This window comes from Mauremys mutica, chromosome 22, assembly GCF_020497125.1.
Source record: "Mauremys mutica isolate MM-2020 ecotype Southern chromosome 22, ASM2049712v1, whole genome shotgun sequence".
Classification (NCBI taxonomy): Eukaryota; Metazoa; Chordata; order Testudines; family Geoemydidae; genus Mauremys; species Mauremys mutica.
Window position 1 is genome coordinate 22705362 of NC_059093.1, and position 13469 is coordinate 22718830.

A 13469-nucleotide genomic window follows, 5' to 3' on the forward strand; every position below is an offset into this window, starting at 1 on the left:
TGAGAGAATTCAGACGGGGCTTTTGTCCATTCCACAAGCCGATTCCTGCGAGATTTTCCCCTGCTAATGGACCTTCTATGTTCTGCCACACTGTGAAGCACAGAGTGACCTTATTCCAGTACAGGCCTAGCCCCCTCCCACCAGGGTGTAACCCTCTGAGACACGGTAAAACCCTCCCAGGAACAGGGTTTCTCTGTTACACTTATAAAGTTTGTGGACAATACCAAGCTGGGAGGGGTTGCAAGTGCTTTGGAGGATAGTATTAAAATTCAAAATGATCTGGACAAAGTGGAGAAATGGTCTGAAGTAAATAGAATTAAATTCAATAAGGACAAATGCAAAGTACTTCACTTAGGAAGGAACAAGCAGTTGCACACATACAAAATGGGAAATGACTGCCTAGGAAGGAGAACTGCGGCAAGGGATCTGGGGGTCATAGTGGATCACAAACTCAATGAGTCAACAGTGTAACACTGTTGCAAAAAAACCAAACATCATTCTGGGATGTATTAGCAGGAGTGTTGTAAGCAAGACACAAGCAGTAATTCTGCTCCACGTTTCAGGAAAGATGTGGACAAATTGGTGGAAGTCCAGAGAAGAGCAACAAAATGATGAAAGGTCTAGAAAACATGACCTATGCGGGAAGATTGAAAAAAATGTGTTTTTTTAGTCTGGAGAAGAGAAGCCTGAGGGGATATGATCACAGTTTTCAAGTACATAAAAGGTTGTTACAAGGAGGAGGGAGAAGAATTGTTCTTCTTAACCTCTGAGAATAGGACAAGAAGCAATAGGCTTAAATTGCAGCAAGGGCAGTTTAGGTTGGACCTTAGGAAAAAGTTCCTAACTGTCAGGGTGGTTAAGCACTGGAATAAATTGCCTAGGGAGGTGGTGGAATCTCCATCATTGGGGATTTTTAAGGCAGGTTAGACAAACACCTGTCAGGGATGGTCTAGATAATACTTAGTCCTGCCTTGAGTGCAGGGGACTGGATTAGCTACCTCGCGAGGTCCCTTCCAGTTCTATGATTCTATGAACCAAAGGCCAGAGAAGAGCAGAATCAAAGGAGTCACTTTGAGGGATTCTCCCTGTCATTGTCCCCAAGGCAGGTTTACAAAGTTGGATGCTCCAGCCTTTACACAGTCTCTCCTGGGAGTGCCCCCTTTCATGGGCTGGGCCTAGTTTTAGCTTTTGGCAAGCATGACCCCGGGGGCTCTGAGACCGGGCCTTCTTGCCTCAGCACATCTTGTTTCTTTCTGTGGCTCCTCACTGAGTTCAAATGAGTAGATCTGCCTCATAGAGACTGTGAACATAAGAATGGCCTATTGTCAGACCAACGGTCCATCTAGCTCAGTGGCCAGTGCCAGGTGCTTCAGAGGGCATGAACAGAACAGGGAATCATCAAGTGATCCATCCCCTGTCACCCATTCCCAGCTTCTGGCAAACAGAGGCTAGAGACACCAGGTATTAGAATGATAAGAATTTGTTTAGGGTTTAGACTTTATTGAATGCTTGTGAGTTGTTGCCTGGGTTAACATCTGGCTAGCTGGATTGTGAGTCTCTATGGCTCTGTAAATCACCAGACAGGAGAGAGACTTTACCTAGGGGAAGTGCTGATTGGCAACTGAATGCATTACACCCTGCCTGGCAGGAAAGGTCCATCCACACCAGATAGAGTATTATGGGATGTTAAAGAAAGCAAATGACTGTTCCCATTAGCTTATTATAGAAGCTTCTATTACCTTTTGATATTTAAGACTAACTCGTCTGCACTTCTAGGATTACCTGCTTTAACTTTGTAAGCAACTCTCATTTCCCCTTAAATAAATCTTAATACAGGTTATGACAGGACTGGCTACAAGTGTTGTCTTTGTTGTGAGATCTAGATTCAATTGACCTAAGTAAGTGGCTGGTTCTTCGGGACTGACAGTAACCTGAACATTGCTGGGATTCGTGCGGTAAGACAGTGGTTCTCAACCAGGGGCCTGGGGACCACTGTGGGGCCAGGAGCAGGTTTCAGGGGGCTGCCAAGCAGGGCCAGCATTAGACTTGCTGAGGCCCAGGGCAGAAAGCTGAAGTCCCAGCACATGGGGCTGAAATTTGGGGCACTGAGCCCCACCATCTAGGGGTGAAGCCAAAGCCTAAGCAATGTAGGTTTGTGGGGGGCCCTGTGGCACGGGGCCCCAGGCAGTTGCCCTGCTTGCTGCCCCCTAACGCCAGCCCTGGCTTTTATATGCAGAAAACCAGGTATTGAGGCCCACGTGGGCTGTGGAGATTTTATAGCATGTTGGGGCGGGGGAGCTCAGAAAGAAAGAGGTTGAGAACCCCCGGGGGAAGGTACCATGTCACAAAGGTGAGCTCACCTGCGTGGTGAGATATATGGGATCACCCAAGGGGATGGTCTGGGAGCCCATGTTGATGCTGTTACAGAGCCTGAAGTGTTTACACTGGATACTTGGTTGGTGAAATCTCCATACAGACCTCACACCCAATTGGGGTTTGTTCCCTACTTCTCACCAGTCTGCCGGAGGCTGGTGCTCGTGCTGTCGAGTCACTGGGGACAGCGTTACAGAGACTTACGGGCACAACGCCACCAGCAGCAATTGGCAGCACTGCAGAGCAGGCTTTACAAGGACACAGTGCGGGCCAAATGGTCCATGGACTCCGTCAGGCCCCAGTTCTCCTCCAGGGCACGTCAGCATCCCGGCAACCTTCAAGGGGGGTCCAGGCTGCCGCCCCTTCAGTGATGGATCCCCAGCACAGCATCGCCCGCGCCCCAGGACCCGCCTTGTCCCCTCAGACAGAGGTGAGTGACGGAGGGGGCACGACGGATCCTGGGGCGTGGGGGAGGGATAACAAAACACCTCCTGGGGTCACCCTGCAGGCAGTGAGGGTGACAGGCCTTGTGGTGGCAGTAAAGGGGGAGGGGAGGGAGTGGGAGCAGCACCCTCCAGGGCAATGCTGCCAGTGGGTCACCCCACCTCCTCAGGCATGGGGCTGACAGGGGGCCATTCCCTGGGCCTGTGAGCCTGTGAAGGGTTAAATAAACCCCACACCGGCAGAGAAGGGGTTAAACTGCTGCTCTAGTCTGGACTGGCCCAGCCCCTCCACACCTGCAAACCCTGCCAGGCCTGGAGCAGGAGCTAACAGGAGAGACGTGCTCTACTCGGGGGGTGGGAACAGTCTGTGGAGCATCTCCAGCCCCAAGGAGAGGGCTGGCAGCATTCGGGGCTCTGGCCTTCACCTAGTCTGGGGATCCCTGGAGCTCAAAGCGGGAGCAGGTGGAAACTCGCGCTGGAGACCCAGGAAACTCCGCAGGGGACTGAGACGCTCCCAGAAGTAAGAGGGGCCCATATCCTGCTGGGATCTGTCCACAGTCCCCCTCCCCCCGTTTCTTTTCTTTCATTCCTTTATTGACCCTTGTTTGCCGACAGTCGGCTCTTTTGCTGTTTCACCTGGTGCCCCGAGAGAGGAAGAAAAGTGCCCTGAGGCCTCAGCCAGGGGGTTGAGCCCTGACACACTAGAAGGACGTATCCTGTAACACCCCTGGGCAGGGGGCAATGGGACTCTCAGAGCTGCACCCCAGAAGGCCTGAGGCCCAGCAGTTGGGCACCAGTTTGATGGGCTGGACGGCCTCTCCCTGGGGGCTGCCAGCAGCCTGGCACATGGAGTAGACATGGGGTGGCCTGGGGAGCAGGAAGCGGGGCAGCGTCCCAGACAGCACAGCGAGAAGGGAAATGGAGAGGGGACGAGGGGCACTGCAGTGAACTCAGCACCCGTCCTGAAGGCCATTGGCAGAAAGTCGCCCTCTCCCTGGCCTAGGGGGGTCAGACAGTGACACAGAGATCCCTTGGCAAAGGGTCACTTGGTCTTTGCCAGCAGCTCTCACCTGAAACCTGACAAACCCATCATACCAAACACATCGCTTGGAGCATGGTCCTGTGAGGTGTCTACAGAAAGCTCATCACTGGTCAGGACTCAGTGACTGAGAGATCAGTGTATGGGTCACATGTAAGGAACAAAGCATCTATCCTGAAAATCTACTCTATGGCCTTGGAATGGAAAATCAATCACAAGAGGCAACGTGCCCCGGGACTGGCCCATCCACCCAAGAGGGAGTCGTCACTCCTCACTAGTCAGCTGCAAGGTAACGCAGGGCTCAAGTGAGCAGCCTTGCTGCCTCCCAAACTACCCCTGGAAAACCATCGGGGCCCCACGAAACACCTGAAACTGGGGTGGGGGGGAGCTGACGGTAACACACATTTAATCGTCCCAAATCCAAAGCATGAATAGTTTAAAGGCACTGTCGGAGAAAAACTTAGTTCTCGCTTTTTGTTTGGGTGCAGCAAAATCAAATACTTTATTATTTCTCCAGTAATTACAATGGAGGGAGAGAGTGCCATAGGACACAGGGTCGCCCGAGTCCCGGACAGGTCTCTCAACTGGTAAACAATTACAGCAAGCTTTATATCTTTGTTACAGACAATTTCTAGCAATAATACAGATGGTAAAAAGCAACAAATACATTTTGTTTATACATAAGCTTTTCTGCTATCTTATTTGTCTCACTACTAAGAAAAAGCAAGCCTGCATATTTGGTTAGACTGTTGCAAGGTCGTAATAACTTTGTACACAGTTCACTCTGTCTCACATTATCTTGCTTCTACAAATCTCACGTCATTAGGGTCACAGCTAGCCTAACTCATGCTAAGTAACTGACATTCATTAAGATCCCTTCAAATCCTTGTTAATTATTTCCTGGCTTCCACAGCACGCTACACGTGTATGGGGGCGGGGGCCTGTGTGGGGGAGGGGCAGACTGGGTGGAGCTAGGGCCTGGCTGGGCCAGGGGCAGGGGCCCAGCTGGAAGTAGCAGTGAGGGGCCCAGCTCAGTGTGCAGCTCAGGCTACATCACAAGGTGCCAAGCGCCAGAGCGTGTGCTGCTGCTGCTGCCTGCAAGACGTGTGTGCAGCAGCCTAGGACAGGAGACAGCTGCCGGCTCCTACAGTGCCCAGAGAGGGCTGGGGGGATGGACAAGGAGAGACAGAGCTGGAAATGGTGGCAGGAGAAGGAAGAGGTGGGGAAGGAGAGAGAGACTTGTAGCATGACCATTATTCCCATTCCACCATAACAAAAACTTCTCTGGGCCTCCGATTGCAAACTTGTGCAAGACCCACAACTGCCTACAGGGCTGCTAACTCCTCCCGCCAACATCGCTCTGTGCAAAATGCTGGGAAATTCACTCTAAAAAACTTTATGAACGCAGGATTTAAGGTTGCCCAGAGCTGCCTGGTGCCCCTCCAGAAGAGACATCAGCAAAACTCAAACTTGTAATAATCAGGAAGTGAAGAGATAAGGTACACGCCAATGTAATCCTAATTCTGACCCATGTGAGCAATGCCCCTTTCTTTACTCCTACACCATATCTATGCGCCCCCGGCCAGTTGAGCTAGTGCCTATCACTAAAGTACTAGGGAAAACGACAACCATGGCACAGAATCAAGCACTTTATCTTTGCTAAGACAGAATTTGGTTTCCACGTGAACTGTGCTGTACAGGAGCTACTGACACCTGTTCTACACTCAGACACAGCCGCACACTTGGTCAACTGAACACCTCTTCACCCCTTTTTACAGCTCTTTCATCCTTACTCGCAGAAGTTCCAGCTAATATTCTACATTCACTCACCCATCGTGAAGCACACAGACTGCTCGCAGATCCCATCTCACTGCTGACCATTCCCATGGCAAACAGTCCCATTTCCTCCTGACAACATGCACCACTCAGTGCAGAAAGGAGACAGACTGGAAGCTCCAGGTACACATGCACCTCTCTCCTTTCATCGCACACAAGGGGGACTCAGACCCAGATCATCTCATATCACAATCACACCTCCACCGAGCTGTTCTAACTAATCCCTCTGCCTGTCAGTGCAGCTACACCTAACACAGGGAGTGCAGCTGGAGTATAGGCGGAGAATGCCCAGTGTCTGTTGCCAGCTCCAGGGAGCAGAGTTAAGGTTGCATTGGTGTGTACATTAGCTCTGTATTTCCTAGTTTTTGGAGGTTTGACTTTTGCTGAACTTTACATTCTAGCAGTGCCCAACGTACTGCTGGGCAACCTTAACTCTGCATGAATGAAGGTGTCAGTGACTAGATGAATGTTCAGAAAATATGCAGAAAGTGATGGCTCCTCATCTCTACCTGTGATTCACACAGGCAGCAAAGAAGCAAAGAGAAAGGGCTCAAGCTTAGAGGTTCTCTGCCAGTCAGGAAGGGGTAGCAGCGAAGGAAGACCAACAGCCGATAGTTGGAGGGGTGAAGAGGTTTGGGGACATGGGTGGGGCAGAAGCAGCTGGGACTGGGATTGAAGACATGACGGGGAAAGGAGTCGAGGGAAGCTGGCTGTATTTTAAAGAAACCTTATTGAGGTTGCAGGAACAAACCATCCCGATGTGTAGGAAGAAAAGTAAATATGGCAGGTGACCAGCTTGGCTTAACAGTGAAATCCTTGCTCGTCTTAAACACAAAAAAAAATCTCACAAGAAGTGGAAGATTGTACAAATAACCAGGGAGGAGTATAAAAGTATTGCTCAGGCATGCAGGAGTGAAATTAGGAAGGCCAAATCACACTTGGAGTTGCAGCTAGCCGGAGATGTTAGGAGTAACAAGAAGGGTTTCTTCAGGTATGTTAGCAACAAGAAGAAAGTCAAGGAAAGTGTGGGCCCCTTGCTGAATGAGGGAGGGAACCTAGTGACAGAGGATGTGGAGAAAGCTAGTGTACTCAATGCTTTTTTTGCCTCTGTCTTCACAGACAAGGTCAGCTCCCAGACAGCTGCACTATGCAGCACGGAATGGGGAGGAGGCGACCAGCTCTCTGTGGAGAAAGAAGTAGTTCGGGACTATTTAAAAAAGTTGGACGAGCACAAGTCCATGGGGCCGGATGCACTGCATCTGAGGGTGCTAAAGGAATTGGCCGATGAGATTGCAGAGCCATTGGCCATTATCTTTGAAAAATCATGGTGATCGGGGGAGGTCGCAGATGACTGGGAAAAAGCTAATGTAGTGCCCATCTTTAAAAAAGGGAAGAAAGAAGATCCAGGGAACTACAGGCCAGTCAGTCTCACCTCAGTCCCTGGAAAAATCATGGAGCAGGTCCTCAAGGAATCAATTTTGAACCACTTAAAGGAGGGGAAAGTGATCAGGAAAAGTCAGCATGGATTCACCAAGGGCAAGTCATGCCTGACTAACCTAATTGCCTTCTATGATGAGATAACCGGCTCTGTGGATGAGGGGAAAGCAGTGGATGTGCTAATTCTGGACTTTAGCAAAGCTTTTGATACAGTCTCCCACAGTATTCTTGCCAGCAAGTTAAAGAAGTATGGGCTGGATGAATGGATGGTAAGGTGGATAGCAAACTGGCTAGATGGTCGGGCTCAACGGGTAGTGATCAATGGCTCCATGTCTAGTTGGCAGCCGGTATCAAGTGGAGTGCCCCAAGCGTCGGTGCTGGGGCCGGTTTTGTTCAATATCTTCATTAACGATCTGGAGGATGGTGTGGACTGCACCCTTAGCAAGTTTGCAGATGACACTAAACTGGGAGGAGTGGTTGATATGCTGGAGGGTAGGGATAGGATACAGAGGGACCTAGACAAATTAGAGGATTGGACCAAAAGAAATATGATGAGGTTCAACAAGGACAAGTGCAGAGTCCTGCACTTAGGACGGCAGAATCCCATGCACTGCTACAGACTAGGGACCGAATGGCTGGGCAGCAGTTGTGCAGAAAAGGACCTAGGGGTTACGGTGGACGAAAAGCTGAATATGAGTCAACAGTGTGCCCTTGTTGCCAAGAAGGCTAATGGCATTTTGGGTTGTATAAGTAGGGGCATTTCCAGCAGATCGAGGGACGTGATCATTCCCCTCTATTCAGCACTGGTGAGGCCTCATTTGGAGTTCTGTGTCCAGTTTTGGGCCCCACACTACAAGAAGGATGTAGATAAATTGGAGAGAGTCCAGCGGAGGTCAACAAAAATGATTAGGGGGCTGGAGCACATGACTTATGAGGAGAGGCTGAGGGAATTGGGATTGATTAGTCTGCAGAAGAGAAGAATGAGGGGGGATTTGATAGCCGCTTTCAACTACCTGAAAGGGGGTTCCAAAGAGGATGGATCTAGACTGTTCTCAGTGGTAGAAGATGACAGAACAAGGAGTAATGGTCTCAAGTTGCAGAGGGGGAGGTTTAGGTTGGACATTAGGAAAAACTTTTTCACTAGTAGGGTGGTGAAGAACTGGAATGGGTTACCTAGGGAGGTGGTGGAATCTCCTTCCTTGGAGGCTTTTAAGGTCAGGCTTGACAAAGCCCTGGCTGGGATGATTTAGTTGGGTTTGGTCCTGCTTTGAGCAGGGGGTTGGACTAGATGACCTCCTGAGGTCCCTTCCAACCCTGAGAGTCTATGATTCTATGGAGATGAGGCATCAGCCTTGTATAGTCTCTTGCCATGTGGTCTTTGCTTTCTTTGTCCCAAGGACACTCTATCCAGCACAAGGCATAGAAAAACCTTAGAGTTCTGTCCATAGGCAGGTCCCTGCATACCTTGCTGAGTGACAAGGGATATCTGCCGTCTCTCAATGGGTCGATTGTATAGCTGATGGTCCTTAATGGGCCATCAAGCAGGCTAGGTAGAACTGACACCAACTTGTATGGCTGGGGTGTTCCCCGGAAGCATAGCACAAGTTTGAAATACGGGCAGCATAGACCCAATATTCATAACGTCAACTACAAAAATGATACACATCTAGAGATAGCATCATTATAATCAGCCAATCAGAACCTCTCCATAGACCCCTTACACGACAACCTTTCTACTATATTGGCTGCAAATATAGAACAGTGGTCACAACGGTGATCTATACAGTTACAGATTATGTCAATAACATCACAGGAGGTGACGCGGCATCAGTGAGACTGATACTGGAATACTGCCTCCAGTTTTGGTGTCCTCATTTGAAAAAGATGTTGTGAAATTGGAGCTGGGGCAGCAAAGAGCCACCAAATGTTCTGAGGGTTGGAGAAAAATGTCTTCTAGGGAGCTATTGAAAGACCTCACCCTGCTTAGCTTAGCAAAAGAAGATTGAAAGGTGACTTCACTGAAGTGTTGAAGTGCTTTAATGGAGAGAAAAGATTGGGTATGAAAGGGCTCTTGAATCGAGCAGAGAAAGACATAACAAGACCCAATGGCTGGAAGGTGAAAAGAGACAAATTCATATTACAACTAAGGCACAAATATTCAACAGCGAGGATGTTTCACCACAGGAACAAGCTACCAAGGAAAGTGGTGGATTCTTCATCTCTTGATATCATTTAATGAAGACTAGATGCCTTTCTGGAATGTGTTTGCCCAAAAGTAGCTATTGTGTCATACAGGAGGCTTGTGATATGCAGGGGGTCAAATAAGATGCTCTAGTGGTCTCTTCTGGCCATAAAGTCAACTAATTTCTGAAAAACTGAGTGTAACATTGGCAGCAGCGTCTGATGTTTTCCTGTCTAGCCGGCTTGCTGCCTAGAACGAACGCTCCTTGAGTGGGGCGATCCACAGGGAGTAGCTCAAACCTCCACAGTGCCTGGCCAGGGGCAGGACATTAGCACAGCGAGGGAGGGGTGTGGCAGTGACATCACAAAGGCCTTTTGCAGGACCTCAGGCTATTGGTCAAAGGTGGTGGGGAGGTGGTGACCTCACAGAGAGATGCTGACATCAGCCAGGCAGGATGGGGCGAGGGGCCAGGGAAACCTCAGAGACCCCTGTGGCTTTGCTTCAGCAAGTCTCCTTCTTGAGGTCTCTCCTTGAGGACTGAGAGAGTATTCGGGTTCACATACGTGAGCGCCAGGAGGAACCTCTTTTGAGTTTTCTCCTTCCCTTTTAGTGATTTTACTAGAAAACAGCTGTCCCTGTTTAGAAGGTAAGAGCCTCCTCAAGGGAAGGGTTGTCATGGGCGTGTCACAGGTCGGATGCCAGTGGCCCCCCTACAGTGTCAAGAAGTTCCCGCCACCCTGCTCTGTGTTCGCAGAGCGGGAGAGAGCAGCATCCACTGCGGTGATTTGCTCCTAGCTACTGGAGCAGAGCAGCAGGCTCAGCTGTCAGAACTTCCCGGAGCTATGAAAGGGGAGGGGCCCATGGCTCTGTAGCAGGAATGCAGAGCAGGCGAGTTCACGGCGGGCATTGTGGGATACTGGGGAAGGCCAGTTATGTCGATATAATAAACAGCAGTGTTTACTCTGTTAATTTAAGTTTGCTGCAAAAAGCTCTAGACCTCTCATCGAAGTCGTTTTATTTTGTCAGGAAAACAGGGCAGTTTTGTCACCATACGTGGCATTGCAGGGTGTACACCAGCCACAAGCTACCGACCGAGATAGCGTTGTGTGTTTTTCACACACCAGAGCAATATAATTCTGCTAAAACAACTTTGTAGTGCAGACCTGGCCAAAGATTCACTCACACACAGCTTGCAAGGAAAACGTCACCTGCTCCTCTGCTTTGCAGAATCCAAACACAACCAAAGCTTGTCAGGCCCTGGTAGCGATGGCAGGGAGTCAGGTGTGGGCAGACACTGTGTTTTAGCTTCACACAGGCACCATGGCTTAGCTGGCTAAAGCATCTGTTTCGTAAGCAGGAGATCCTGGGTTCAACTCCCAGTTGTGCCTTGTTGATTGGTTGTTGGGGCACCTGCTATTGGCTACTGTCAGAAGACAAGATTCAGAGCTAGATGGTCCTTTGGTCTAGCCCAGTGTGGTTTTTCTTATGGTTTAAATAACACTCACAGGCACTGATAATAGAGTTACTGAAAGTCTGGGAGTTAGGAGCGGGTAGCTCAGTGGTCCAGTCCCCACACAGACGACCCCCTCCCTCTGGGACAGGGGCAGGTCTGAGCTCTCACCCAAATGCTCATTGTGGCTGCCAGAATCTGTGGGCAGCTCATTTAGTTTACACCAAAGGTTGAGTCCTGCTTTGTGCACCACGTGTGAGAATGAAAATCCTAAACCGCCCTTTGAAATAACGAAAGCAGCAGGACGTGTTATTGTCCCTGCCCCCAAGCAGACAGACCAATGGAGAAATGCCGTCGAGTCCAAGGTAACACTCCCCTGCCATTTTACCTTTTTTGCTGGCTAAACTCCTTCTTATCTGCCCGGCCCAGGCTGTCCTCTGCCTCAGCTGCTGCTCCCGGCCTGCTCTAGAGTCAAACACGCAGGGCCCCCCGGGGAACAGAGGCTGGGACAGGGCAGCAGCCTGGGCTGGGCTGGGAAGATGCTGGGAGTTCTCGTTCCCTGAAAACTGGCCTGGCTCCCTTCTCAACAGCAAACAAATCAATTCCACGTACCCTCCCCAGAAAAACCAGCCTGGAGCCAAGGGCAGCAGGGGACAATTCCCTCTAGTTCCCACCGAGGCAGGAGAGAACCCAGGGTGTTTCTAGCAGAGCTTATGGAACTGACGTGGGGAAACCAGCCTTTAACAACAGGCAGTTCCAGTTTAAGCTAAGTGTTTTTAACAATTTCTACAACATTAAATAACCCTTCAATCGTAGTGTCACCATCCATAACATTGCTTCAGCCTTATAGGTTCCTAAGTGCACAACTAAACATCTCTTCAAACACAAGGGAGTGGAGATCAGTCAATGTTCAGAGTCATCCCATATAAAAGAACCATGTTGTCATACATACTGGCCCCATCATGTGGCCATTGTCTTTCCCTCCTCTCTGTTAAAAGTTTTAGTATTTTGCACAGAAACTTTCTTCCCTCAGGAGAGTCCTGGGAACCAGGGCTGCCAGCCAGACAAACACCTTTAAGAGGCGGCGTAATCTGTCAAAAAATGATCTCCCTCCTTCAGTTCAGTGACAGCCTGAAATGTTACTTATCAGGGCAGAGCCAGAGGATTGAAAGCAGCTACATGAAACCCCTGTGTAGCTAACAGGAATGAACACAAACACTCCCTTGTATCTGAAGAGATGTTTAGTTTTACCCTTGGTAAACTACAAGACTAAAGGGAAAGGCAGTGGTGGTGCCAGATATAAAGAGTGAAACACGAGACAATCATCATAGTTATGCCCATAGTGACTGCAAATTATTTCTAAATTCTTCTTACTATCATCACTGTATTATTTTCTCTGGAGTGTAGACATTGACTATATCTTGACCAAGAAATTTAGATCTTGATAAAATAATCGACTATCCCTGGTTAAGGCAATGGACTTGATACCCACTGGGGTGTCCCTACACAGATTCAAGTACAAACAACAGTGGCTTCCTTTTAGCCATAGCTTTTAATCAGGGCAATAAATTGATACAAACTCCTGTAAAATCATTTTCCAGCCCGACTCCTTCACCCACATTTGTTAGGGCATTGGGCCACCATGTGAACATTTCATTTCCCTCCTCAATTTCACACAGAGACACAATTTCCTTTGCACAGATCCATGAACAGAAAAACCTCCCTGTGTCTCTTGTCTGAGCCAGGGCATTCGATTCCATTGAAACCTTCTCTCCTGCAATGGCGATGGTCAGACAGAGGGGACGTAGCACCTGCATCCCTGCCAGGGAGATATTGGCTCCGCTCTTTCTTTATGCTGCTGCTGTTAGTCCATGAAACATCAGGGATGGAATGCAAGGCTGAGTTCAACCCCCTCCGACTCAAAGAATACTTCCAGGATAACACTGAACAGCCCACTGATACACAGTTACCCTCCCACCAACAGCACAAGAAGAAGAACTCCACATGGACTCCTCCTGAGGGTCGAAATCACGGTCTGGACCTATACACAGAATGCTTCCACCGATGTGCACAGGCAGAAATTGTGGAAAAACAACATCGCTTGCCTCATAACCTAAGTTGTGCAGAACGCAATGCCATCCACAGCCTCAGAAACCATCCTGACATTATAATCAAAGAGGCTGATAAAGGAGGTGCTGTTGTCATCATGAACAGGTCTGACTACCAAAAGGAGGCCGCCAGACAACTCTCCAATACCAAATTCTACAGGCCACTTCCCTCAGATCCCACTGAGGAATATGCTAAGAAACTGCAGCATCTACTCAGGACACTCCCTACACTAACACCGGAACAAATCAACATACCCTTAGAGCCCCGACCAGGGCTATTCTATCTGCTACCCAAGATCCACAAACCCAGAAATCCTGGACGCCCCATCATCTCGGGCATTGGAACTCTCACTGAAGGACTGTCTGGATATGTGGACTCTTTACTCAGACCCTATGCCACCAACACTCCCAGCTCTCTCTGTGACACCACTGATTTATTGAGGAAACTTCAATGCGTTGGTGACCTTCCAGAAAACACCATCCTTGCCACCATGGATGTGGAGACTCTCTACACAAACATCCCACACACCGATGGAATACAAGCTGTCAGGAATAGTATCCCTGATGATGCCACAGCACAACTGGTTGCTGAGCTCTGTGC

At 49.3% G+C, this 13469-nt stretch overlaps 1 non-coding gene across 1 annotated transcript; it reads left to right on the top strand.

Annotated features, from left to right (window-relative positions):
• The first annotated feature begins 10624 nt into the window (after positions 1–10624).
• TRNAT-CGU lies at positions 10625–10698 on the top strand. Its single transcript has one exon. It is a non-coding gene; the product is annotated as a tRNA-Thr (tRNA).
• The last annotated feature ends 2771 nt before the right edge of the window (positions 10699–13469 follow it).